The sequence below is a fragment of the Carassius auratus genome, chromosome 41 (assembly GCF_003368295.1).
Source record: "Carassius auratus strain Wakin chromosome 41, ASM336829v1, whole genome shotgun sequence".
Classification (NCBI taxonomy): Eukaryota; Metazoa; Chordata; class Actinopteri; order Cypriniformes; family Cyprinidae; genus Carassius; species Carassius auratus.
Genome location: NC_039283.1, coordinates 1544339 through 1557448, shown reverse-complemented (window position 1 = coordinate 1557448; position 13110 = coordinate 1544339). Strand labels below are relative to the sequence as shown.

Genomic DNA, 13110 nt, shown 5'->3' with positions numbered 1-13110 from the left:
TAATTATTCATATGGGGCGCTCATTACTGTCCCAGACAGATGCATGCAAACAAACAAAACCACACACCCCCTCCTCTCAGGCCCACACCAGACCCACAAAAAAATTAATAAAGAAAACATAAAAAGAGGCCATGAAAAGTAAATAGATCAAATAAAAGATCAAAAGAAATCAATAAGCATATAGAAGGCTTTACACTTTTCATCTGTACAGACTCTCTTGTTTGTTTGGCAATATTGCAATGAACACTGACCAGAAGGGAAATCACAAGTCTTTTTTTTTTAAGTAATTTTTCCTAGATCGAGATGAGATGAAATAAGAAGCAAATCTGTTTTTGAGATAAACCTATCTTCAGATTCATAAAAAGGCATATGTGACCTTGGACCACAACATTTCTAAAATGCTGAATAAATAAGCTTTCAATCGATGTATGGTTTGTTAGTATAGGGCAATATTTGGCCGAGATACAACTCTATGAAATCTGGAATCTGAGGGTGCAACAAAATCTAAATACTGAGAAAATCGCCTTTCAAGTTGTCCAAATGAATTCTTAGCAATGTATATTGTTAATCAAAAAATAAGTTTTGATATATTTACAGTAGGAAATGTACTAAATATCTTCATGGAACATGATCTTTACTTGATATTCTAATGATTTTTGGCATAAAAGAACAATCGATCTTTTTGACCCATACAATGTTTTTTTTATATATATACACACTGATGTTGTCTCTGATGTAAATGTGTGTATATTGGTGTGTGTGTGTATATATATATATATATATAATTATACATGCATGTGTGTGTGTGTATATTCAGCTTCATTTCATTAAAATAATTTTAATAGCTTAATAACAAAACCTGAGAATGTGTGAAAAATATTTTGGACCATGTTTACACATCTGTTTAGTACGGTTTAAGTGATCAGATCACTTAAAACGGATCTTAAGACTATACCCAATTGTCGCATAGTTTTTACGTTTAAGTAAATTTAAACATTCAAAATAAATTAATTAGCATTAAGTCTCCTGTGCTAAAAAAAAGATCAACTTCTGAGAAATAAAATGTTCGCAAACATCTTGAGTCATGAGAACCACCTCTGAGGCACATAGAGAACAAAGGGTGTATAGTGAGAGCTAAAAACACACAAAAAAACATTTCATCTACAGAGGACACAGGGTCTCAAGCACTGTGAAGAACATGTTCATTAGTGCATTTTTTTTTTTTTTTTTTTTTTTTTTTTTTTCTCTTTTTCTCTGGTATGAGTATGTCTCAGTAAGGCCCATTAAAAACAGGCTAATGGTTATTACTCTGCTACCCCATTATCAGACGGCGTTCATTTTTTTTTGTTTATCTTGTTCCACTGTATTGAGTACATGTTCTATGGAAATGCACCAGATGAAATTGCCAATTCATTCTTCATAATTCTTTGGCGAGAATTAAATTGCTTTAAGAATAACAATAGGGCTTGTGTGTTGCAGTCGTTGGGAGTATCTTTGTAATTTTTCATTTCCACACTGGAACTGCTTCTGTCAGCGAGGTGTAGAGCATCTTTTGGGACTCAGACACACTGGTGTGTTCTGTGTAAAGGGTATCAAGAGAGACGCTTTGTTAAAGTCTAGAGATGTTTGAGTGCCTGAGGTTTTTAGTGATGAGAATGTGGTTAGAGCAGTGCTATTTTTGTATTGTAGTATATATATATATATATAATATAATATAATTTTTTTTTTTTTTTTTTTTTAATCAGATTTTATTCAGTTCACCCAAATTTGAAACTTTAGTCATCCAAACCTGTATTTATTTCTTCCTTTAGCTGAACAAACACAAATATATTTTTTTCTGTTTCCCATTGACTTCCATAGTTTTCTTCTCTCCATACTATAGAAGTAAATTGGAACCAGAATTTGTTTGGTCACCACATTTTTTAAAATAACATCTTTTATGTTCCACCGAAGAAAGTTTGCAGTAAATGAAGACAGAATTTTCATTTCTGGTGAGCTATCCCTTTAAAAAAGCAAATCTGATTAGCTAATGCATGCTGCTTGTTCCACATCACCCCCAACACTGTAGAATAGAAACAGTCTTACTTGTATGAGCTTTCAGGAGAATGATGCACTGGACTGGGTGTTTATGGTAAACTGTATACATGAGGACATAAATACTCTCAGTGGGACCCGATGAGAAGGATGTGTGCCCTTCTCTCAAAGCAGGTTTAGCCAGGGACCTGCTCCCTCTCCCGCTCCGAGATGGATGATTGATTGGCAGATGAAGAGAATGGCAGTGTGGTGGCCTTACAATAGCGTCATGCTAAGCTCTCTGACTTTGATGGCAGATGCTTTTGTCTTTCGCTCTACTTTCTCTCTGTCAGGGCACACCAGCCGAGCAAGTCTCCATATCAAATATTAAGCCGAGCACATTTCAAAATTCATTGCTTCATTTTGAGTTCACGCTATCTCGACTTTAAAGTACAGTAAACGTTCTCATTTGGGCCAACTTGGGCTGGTTGGTGAAAATCGCCCAGAAATTGGGTATTGGTTTGATGTGAGATAAGAGGCAGTAATAATCATGCCCCGGTGCCCATGGCATCTCTCAAATCATGAGGGAGGTGGTTTTGTGTCCGGTTGCTTAGAAACAGTGAGTTGTCATTGTAACGTTGAGGCTGAAATGATTGGCAAGAATGCCAAACGCATTCAGCCATTCAGTGAGATTGCTACTGTGAGAATTACATTATTTAGCTGCCTTTCTGCTTTTGTGCTTCAGAACTTGTGGCTTTGTGCTTCTACAGAACACACAAGAGGAAAGAATGGTGGCTCTTCACAAATATGATTTCTTGGTATATAATTAAATCTGCACTACTGCATTGGATGGCCTTCCGATGTTTGTCTCAGTTAGCAAAAACAAAACAACAACTACTGACCATTTTGTTTCTGATTAATGGTAAACCACTGCCTGTGAGTAAAAATCATTTACTGAATCAATTCATTAACGAACAAGTCATTGAATGATTGCTCAACCCATTCATTTAAAATGTCCGGATGACAACTTTAAAATCTCGCTGGAAGTGAAAATCATTTAGATAATTTTCGCATACGGTTTTATGAATACTATAGACATGCTACTCTTTTCATACTGTTTTTGTCTACTATGTAATAAGAAATTGTGTATCTTTGTGTCTTTTGAGTGTGTGTGTTTTTGGATGTAATTATGTTGGCTGAGCAAAAATGTAATCACTCAATTATTGAAGAGCTGTATAAAATGAATATCACACATAAACATGATTATTATTGTACTTTACCTTTTATTTTTAATAACAAAAAAATATTTACTGTGGCTTTCCATCTACCTGCTATTCTGTACTTTTATGTTCCCAACCTACAGTATAAATGTGAGAAGGGTCCACAGATATTAGCACTCTTGTGTGATATTGCTTGATTCTGAATAATTTTATATTAGTTACTTCTTGATTATCTATATGTTGGGTAAATGGTGTCCCATTTTCCCTTTAGGCCAGAAAATGTGTAAACATCAAATAAAACTAAAGCAAAAATGACCAAACCCAGGTATGCGACTTCACCTCCTCATTTCAGAAGTCCAGCACACGCCACTGCTGTCAGTATCATGTCTTCAAGCATCAGAGGTGTTGTGGTTACTCAGGGACATGCCTGTCACGTAGTATCACCTGCTTATAAATTTAAGTAAGTGAATAACAGCGTGTGAGCCAGGGTGCTGTGTGTGTGTCTTACCCGGTGGCCTGGAAAAGCATTTTCACTTCAGTGAATCCATCGTGACAACAGGTATTAGGGTAAGATTTGCCACTGAGCTTAATGGAGCTTAAAGAAAGTGGCCCTGAGCTTCTTTCCTGTCTGTCCCTCTTATCACATCAGGAGAGTGTTCGTGAAGACTGGTGTCCCCTTGATATCAAGGACCTGCAACTCTGCATGGTGATTTTAGTTTAGTGTTGAGCTGAGGTATAAAAACACAAGTCCAGTACAACTTCTGTTTGTCTCTGTCTGCTGATTTCTCATATATATATATATATATATATATATATATATATTTTATTGGATATTAATAATCTTATTTCCAACTTAGCTTTTTATTAATGTATTTATTTATATTATAGTGCACAGTGTACAATAACTTTGTAGATCAAATGAATGGACCCTGGATCAAAAAATCTAATGTTTCTTTGCAAATTAGTTTTAAATATGGTGTGTCATTATGCAGTGTGACAAGTTGGCATCTAATTGTTTCTCACATGTTATTGACAACAAATTTGATGTGACCCATTTTAAGGCAAATATAAATTAAAATTCAAAGCTATGGTCCACTTCATTCCCATATTTGAATGGTACTGTACTTTATAGATACTGCAGAGGAATTTCTTTTTTTTTGTAATGCTATTATCTTTTATCTTTTCCTCAGACAATTCCATTACATGCATGGCTTAAAAAAACTTTTTCGGTCTCACCTATGGTATAAAAAGCTTCCATATGTTGTCCAATCATCAGGAACCGATGGGTGAATGTCTGTAACTCCACACACATGACATGTGAAATCCCTCAGAGACCGTTCTGTGAGTCATTACCCATCAGTACAAAGATCACACATGCTTTCTTCCTCAACTGGTAAAGGTAAACAGTGGTGCCGAGGAGGAGGTATAGGAAGCTTTTGTCTTTAACTGTCAAAGACACTGAGACAGTGACCGTTACATCTACACGCAATCCCATTCCAGTCATACGCTACTCAAAGATGTCATTTGAAATATTCATCACATGTTTTGTCCAATTTGATCCCCACTCTTTCTGAATGGAAGCGCTTTTGTGTTTTGTTGAGGAGATCTTGGGTGCTAGATGGCACGTTTAGCTTTGAAATTATGAGTCTTAAAGGTATACACCCTGCATTAACACACTCTGACACTGTCAAACATGCCCAACAAAGCAGTTAATGTCTGTGTAATGGATGTCTTTTAACATGGGATTTAGAGACACTCAGAGAGACTTGTTCTTGGCAGTGATGGAAGAGATCAGCCATACACCAGATGTGATACATTTTCCCAGGTTTCCCATTTAGCGTGTTGTTCAAGCGCCAGGGTTGGTTGTTTTCTTTTGTAACCCAATGACATGCTGTCATGTAAAATGGAATCTAAAACATTCCTATTAAGAGAACGAGCGATTAAACCATGAAAAGGCCTGGATGGCTCTCTGTTATAAATTAATAATTTCGAAATCCTTTTCCCCTCACTTTGTGTCTCTAGGTGTCAGCCTTAATGACTAGCTTTAAAAAAGATATGCCTACCGTGTACGTCTCTGCAGATGAGCGGTCATTGTGGCATTGTGCCTTAAAATTGCTTGTCATAAATTACCCCTCCCCGTTTTCGCCCATAGCACTTGATGTCTTGAATTCGGGCAATTCTGAAAGCTGTATTCAAGCATGAAGTTCAATTTGCTTTTCATAAAGGGATTACACAGCCATTATTGTCGCTCTTCACTACATGTATCTCTCACTTATGAAGCACAGTTGCGTTCTGATTTCCCAGCAACTGGTGTGGGCCCCTGATGCCGTTCCTAGCCCCTGACTTAAGATTCATCCCATTTCGTTAGGACGTCTGAAGCAATAGCAGATAAAGATGAATACAGGGACGAGGTTATAGAGGTTGACAGGAGGAGTGAGCAAGAACTTCTAGATGTTTATGGTTTGAATGTGGAAGGTTAACTGTTATATAGCATGTGCCGTAAGAAACTTTCAGAGATCTTTTGGCATTCTCCTTAAATTCTTGGAGTACATAAAGTCAGCCAAGAGATATTTGCACACCTGGTATCAATGGCTATTTTCGTGATTTACACAAGATTGTAATGCAAAGTGCTGAAAGGATAGAGCGTCAAGTGTTCTGATTCATCCACATTTAAGGACTCCCAGCTGTGTTTCTTGAGATGTTTGACCCGAGTCTTATCCCTGGTAGGTCAAACTGGGATCACAGTGATGAGACACACTCCATTTCTCCAACTCATTGCCTCTAATTTTACATTTTCCAATTTTTTTAAGCAGTATTTTCTCTCTTATAAATCTTAAGTGGCTACAAAAGGGTTATTGGGTGAAGCATCTGACTGCATCATTTTACAGGGATTAGTCCAGGACCAAATGAAAACAGAAGAGATGTTAAAATCGAAACTGTTTGCTAATCAATGTAGACGTAATATTGTCTAATTTCTCTGTTTATTCTTTTCTTGTTCCATCTCACCTTGACACTTCTTATCTCAGTGTCATCTGTTCCTTTTTTTGTCTCTTGATGTACTATCCCATCCAGTCTCATCTTTTCTCTTGTCTTGACCCATCTGTTCTTCTTGACTCTTGTCTTAATGGTCTTGATTCTTTTTTTTTCTTATATTACATACTTTTTTTCTCTCATGTTGTTGTATTGTTCAATTTATTTGTTTTGGTATATGTTTTTTTTTGTTTCATCTCCTATCCTTTCATTTTTTTTTCTATAATGTGTTCTTATTGTCTCTTTGTGCCTGTTTTCTTCTCATCTGATCTCACTGTCTTCTCATGACTTCTCATCTTGACAGTTCTTCTATTGTCTTTACTCCTCTTCTCTTTCCTCTTCTGATGTCATCTCATCTTTTGTCCTCTTGTATAGCCCCATCAGTCTTGATATGTTAATGTTATGTCTCTTTTCTTGTCTTTCCTCTTCTCCTCTCATCTTAATTTGTCATCTTTTCTCTTCATCTGTTGTCATCCTGTATTTTCACATCTTTTTACATATAAAGATAGATTGTATAGCACTTAAAAGTGGGTCGATTTTGAGGCAATGAACCACTTTTAGTGCTATTTATACACAGTTTTTCTAAAGTGTGTTCTATCATTCGTCTAATCTCATCACATCACATTTCATCTGCTCTTTTCATCTTGTTTCCTCATGTCTGTTATTTTTTCTTTACTTCTCATCTTCATCTTTAACTCCTTCCTTTCTTGATGTGTCATCTTGTCTTGAGAAGGCCAGAAAGTCTGGCTCTGTGTGCCAGCTGATGTTTCACATTAAGGCCACAAAGACACAAGCCCCCCTCAAACCTCTGTCCAAACTGTCAGATGGCAATCTCAGAGCAATCAAACCTAGTGAAGGCCACATGTTTTCCTTGAGCAACAGGACTGCACTTGTCTTCCTGTTGCTGGTACACGCTGTCAGCCACAAACATTGCCTGATTAGCCTACTAGCCTCCAGGTTTTTCTTTTCCTCAGGGCCAAAAAATGGCAGTCCTTGGGAATAATTACTCACGATGAGTGGGGTGCCAGCACAAAGCTTTAATATCTCTGTCCTTCACTACCGTGTTTTTCCACTAACACTCTCACAGGTCCTTGGCCATTTAATCTCATTGGCCTTAATGGAACTTCGCTGAAACGTCAGTCAAGCAAGTTGCCGGGTGCCGGGAGTCAGTAGAAGATGGCTTTGCAGTGCTGGGAGACGTAAAGAAGGGGAAGAATTGTTATTGTTTGTTTACTTTCCATTGGCATGAATTTGGATGGATTTATTCAGTGAGCTGACCACAGGCTAGAGGTGATTTACTTGGATTATTTCCAGACTTCCTCATCAGGACTCCGACTGACAAACAGGAAGAGAAGTCAACTTTATTACAGCTTAAACCAGGTTTTCTTATGAAATGGAACCTTTTTTGTCCTTCTCTGTCCTTTTGGGCTTAATGTAGCTCTAAAATCTAAGCCCAAAATCTGTGGGGAAATATGTGGCAATTACGTAAATTTGCGAGCTTTTGTGAAAATTGCAGAGTTTGCTTGATTTTGCGATAAATTCAACAAACGCAGAATCGCAAATCCTGGAGGGACTGAATAGTACCAGTGAGTGTGCAGAAGGAGCTTGAACTTATCACAAAACTAAAACCTTTAGAAAGCCACCAGGATAGCTTTCTGGAGATCTCTCTCTGAGGATTCTGGGGGTTCATTGCTTTACATGTTGACTGTTTTCTTTTCAAAAAGGTCATAGTCACATGTGGTTGTCATGATTCTGACACTTCTCTTTTGAAGAAACAGATCACCCAAAAATGAAAATACTACTGAATCTTTCCCGCAGCTCTTTTTCATACAGCATGTTTTTATATCTCTGATGTTTCTGTATTCTATTCAGTAGTCTATTTTACTGGTATAGAGTATTAAAAAAGTAATAAGATAATTTAACTGTTTTTGAAAGATGTATCTTATGCTCACCAAGACTATATTTATTTGTTAAAAAATACAACTAAAAACAGTAATATTTAAAAAACGTTTTAAATGTTATTTATTCCTGTGATCGCAAAGCTGAATTTTCTATAACCATTACTCCAGTCTTCAGTGTTACATGATCCCTCAGAAATCAGGATTTTCAAGATTGTATGATAAATAGAAAATTTTAAAGTGCAGCATTTGTTTAAAATGCATATTTTTGTAACATTTTTAAATGCCTTTACTGTCATTTTGATCAATTTAATACATCCTTGTTGAGTAAAAGTATCAATTTCTCCCCAGTTTTGAATGGTAGTGTAAATACCCAGCACAATTTTATTAACATTTTGACTTAAATTTCTAAGAGTTCCTCTTACAAATCTTTCATATGACTGCAGAAGATTGGAATGTGGCAAACAATATTTATTAGCAATATTTATTATTTATTAAATACAAGTTATTGCTTTAGATTTTGGGAATATTTTAAACTTTATCTGTTACCCCTTACTCAAACTTTAAAATTACATTATTTTAACCCCAAATCTAACTCAGAATGATTTTATAGCTATGTGTTAAAACCATATCCTGCAACCACAGCATTTTAACCAAGAGTTATTCATAAAATCTCATTGTGAGATGAGTAAATCTAATCAGACTCCATTCATCTCTACAGGCACTTTTAACTGTGCTTCACGCAATATTAAAGCTCAGGATAGATGTCTGCATTTGTATTTTGCTGCTTTTATGTTATGTATTGTACAAGGTTAAACCTTATTGGTTGCTCCTGCCATTAATGTCCTTTTATTGCAGTGGGCCTCCTTTATTTATTTGGGCTTCTGTTTTTTTGCTTGCCCATCTCTTTACTGTGAATTCTGTTTTTGTTGTCTTTTTAAACAATATTATTAATAAAGGGAAGATGTGGATATACACTGAAATTACGAGGGCATAAAAACACATAGAGCATACAAATCCCTCTTTGATGGCGTTTTAAAAATAGTCAGGTGCTCCTTTTTGTTGCAGATGCAAAGAGGAGATTGATGGCACCAGAAAAGGGGCAGAGAGCATGTGTCTGCTTGAGAAGGGTGTGAGAGAAAGCAAGTGAGTCACACAAAAGGTTGTTTGTGGATGTCGCAGCCAACAATGCAGCCATGCTGAGTTGTATTTAGCATAAAGGGATGCACAGACAGCTCATTTGTGAACGGAAAAATAAGACTTTCCACACTGTACTAACACCAAACTGTACACGACTCCAGGCTCTCTCGATGCTTTGTTAAACCCACATAGTCATGAGGTTGTATAATTAGCCCGTTCCTCGAGAGAGAAAGCGAGCCCCAATCATTGAGGTGTTTTTTTTCAGGTTCTGTTGTCATAGCACTAGTCAGGAGTTTTATTAGTGTGGTTGCATTTCAGACTGACATAAAAAGAAATGTGAGGACATCAGTTTGCACAAAAACAGTAGCTGGGCTCTTCCTTTTCGCAGCTTGGAGAAGGGAGTAACCCTATCTGTTATCAAGGTTACATGCAAGCACAGCCCCTTCATTCATCCCTACTTCAGATCATAAAAGTCAGCTCTATACAGTAAAAACACAGATATTTTAAATTATTATTAAATTTCAAAATAGCTGTTTCCTATTTTAATATATTTTAAAATGTAATGTATTCCTGTCAAGGCAAAGCTTTTATGAATAGCAAGTTCAAAAGAATGGCATTTATTTAAAATGTAAATCTTTTGCAACATTATAAATGTCTTTCTTGTCACAGTCATTGCTTTATAAAAAAAAAAAAAAAAAAAAAAAAAAAAAAAAAAAAATATTTTTAGCATGCTAAAATACACCAAAGAAGAGAAGTGGTTAACTAATAGCATCATTAAAAAGAACAAAGTGAGAATTATGTCCCTCACCACTGTCATTGAAGCCAATGCTATTCAAATATGTCCGTGGTCTTGAATAAGGCAGGTATGCTACAGCTCTGCTAATTGTCACAATCCTTCTAACAATAGAGAAAGTTCTACATTTTTTAAGTGGCTGCTCAGAGCTGAGAGTCGAGGAGGGGAATTGCCTGGGATTCGCCACAGGTACAACAGATTATCATTTGTCTCAGATTTATATTCTGTCACAAATGGTTAAGCATTGGAACTGTTTATAGTGGGCTTCTCATGAGCGTACAGAAATTAGAAGGGTGCTTTCATTGATTGCAATCAGTGGGACTTTGGGGGGAGATCGCTGGCAATCTAATTGAAGGAGACGCTGTGGAGAAATGGTCGGAGTTCAGGGAGGGTAAAGCGCTGTACTGAGAACCGCGTGCGTGTGGCATGGAGAAAAAAAACAACACTGATTATCCATTAGACGTGAGGCAGGGCGGTGATGGCAGAGCTGCCCGGAGGTCTGATTGAGTGATTTACATGGCTGGTGGCCAGAGAGATGGAAGTACATGCTGGGCACAGGTGCACATTTGTGCATGTGCATGGCTCAGCACAGCAACTCTGCTGGCCATTGATGGGAACGCCAGTGAGCCTCTTTGATGCGTCGATGAGTAAATCACACATAAAGATTGACTGATTTTCCCCCGATCACAGCCCGACCAGTCTGCAAGTTTGTTTACTTGCAAATCGGGCTTAAAATCCAGTAGTTTTAAACTAGGCATATCTGGGACCGGACAGCCGACTCGACATCTCATGGTGTCAGGTGTCGTGACAAGCTACAGCCAATGAGAGAGAGCAAGACATGGGTGGAAGTCACTGGAAGGAAAGTTACAGGCAGCAACATGGCTTAAAGAAAAGTTTGGACACAATAAATAGAGCAAACGTTTTCATAGAGCAAACAGCTTGCAGCGCTAATTTCTTCCCAACATCCATTTTCAAATAAATAAATCCTGTTTCACGTGTTGTTTCATGAGGGTATAAGGATAAGGGGCTTTGCCCTCCTGAGGCTGAATTCCAAACACCCTGGTTTGGTCCAAAGTGATTGGTGATTAGAGTAAAAGGAAAGCTGCTGTCACAGGCAAAGAGCTGGAGTGTAAATCTGTTTGAGAGGAGCTGAGAGGTAAGGACACATGCATTAGGAAGAGACAGGCTGTCCCTCCATTGGGGGATGGAGACAGAGAGTGATGTTCAACCATGGGAGGATTGATGAGCTGTCTCTACTCTAGCAATTGCATAGGTCACAGGAGAAGAACCGTGTCATTCTCTCTCTCTTCTCTCTCTCTCTCTTTGTTTCTCTCATTCTTTCTCTAACATGCTTGTCTCTTTCTGTTCTAACTAAGTATAAATCTTCAAATATATCTACCTGTCAGTCCCAGTCCTCAAAGAGCACAGTGACATCCTTAATATAACAATATCACTTGTTTAAAATAGTGCAAATAGAGTTTTTTTTTTTGTAGAATTTCTGGATAGAATCCTTTTTCACCTTTCATTGACCAGACAAACAGGGAGTCTTGGACCAAACTTGAACCATTTTTGGAGCGAATGTTTCTGAGTTTGACTGGTTTCCCCCAAGTTATGGCTGGCTAGCCCTGTTGGTAAATGCTGTGGCCAACAAAAGCTTTCTCCTTTGACAGCCATTAAAATATAAGTGTGTCCTAAAAGTTGTATACATTTCTTTTTTTCCAAAAATCAATAGTGTTTTTCAGGTATAGACCTGCAAACCTTAAAAGTGCTACACAGCCACAGCATTAACACATTTTGGGGGACTGACCTACAGATGGATGAGTTTACTTTTATTCTATACATACAGCTGGGATAGAACAGTATTTTAATAACAAAATATTATACAACACTTCAGCTGTAAAAGTGCTATAAGCAATTTCGTAGGCATGGCACAGTATATATTAAACCATATTGAATACCACATTGAATTTCAGCTGAAGGTTTTTTTTTATTTTATAATATACTAAATATAATATTTATTTTTAATATACATTTTTCATACTATATATTATAATGTTGTACTAACTAAAACCACTTGTAGCATTTAAAATAATTGCTTTTATTGCTCATTTTTATAAATTTATTTATACTAAATGGTTTTTAAAATCAGCTAATATGGGTTTAATATCAGTTTTAATTATTTTAATATTAGCTCATTTTAAGTTATTATCAGTTATTGGCCAAAATATACAAATTGCCAGCTTATCCTATTGGCCAGAATTATAATATTGCTGTATTTCTTATAATTTGTCTGTATTTTGAACGTAATGATCAAGAACTCTTCAGGAAATGAGCCAAAGGTAAAGGTAAAACTGTACTGTAGAAAGTAGTAATGAGCACACATTTCCACAAGAGAGAACAATGCAGATGCAGTAATGATGGGATGAGAACCGAGGAGGAAAAGAATGCAGGAGATGGTTTGGAAATGACAGAAGATGCTGGTAGGAAGACGATGTGACAGAGAGAAGCAGCTCTGCAGACTCTGATTTAAGATGTTATCACTAGAGTTGCAGGGACGGGCCTGGAGACCATCCCACAGCCTGCCTTTCTGTCAGTGAGCATATGAGGAACCAGTCAGCAATCTGATACACCAGACAGGAGAACAGAGACTGATTCTGTGCACACAGAGAGGAGATGGACGAGCAGGGCTACTCTCGCTGTTGAATAATTCTTTCTCTGTCTGTGATACAACAGGGTGGAGGCAAAAGAAATCCACCTGGCATTCATTTGACTGTCAGTTCTCAGATTAAAGAGGGAGCACATGAGGGATGGAAAGAGAAGAGAGAGAGAGAGTGAGAGAGTATAGATGGAAATGAGGAGGAATCAAGCCAGTGTAGTGAGAGAGAGAATTCCTGTCAGTTTCTGGTGACCTTTGACGGAGAACTCAAGGTTTGCGAGATTGCCGTCTTTCCCTCTCTATTCCTGTCACTTTTTCCACAGAGAGGCATGCCAAAAATATGATGAAAGACTGGCGTGA

At 37.2% G+C, this 13110-nt stretch overlaps 1 protein-coding gene across 1 annotated transcript in view; it reads right to left on the bottom strand.

Annotated features, from left to right (window-relative positions):
• The window catches only part of LOC113059477 (collagen alpha-6(VI) chain-like), a 1020620-nt gene that overhangs the window by 972978 nt on the left and 34532 nt on the right, over nucleotides 1-13110 (bottom strand).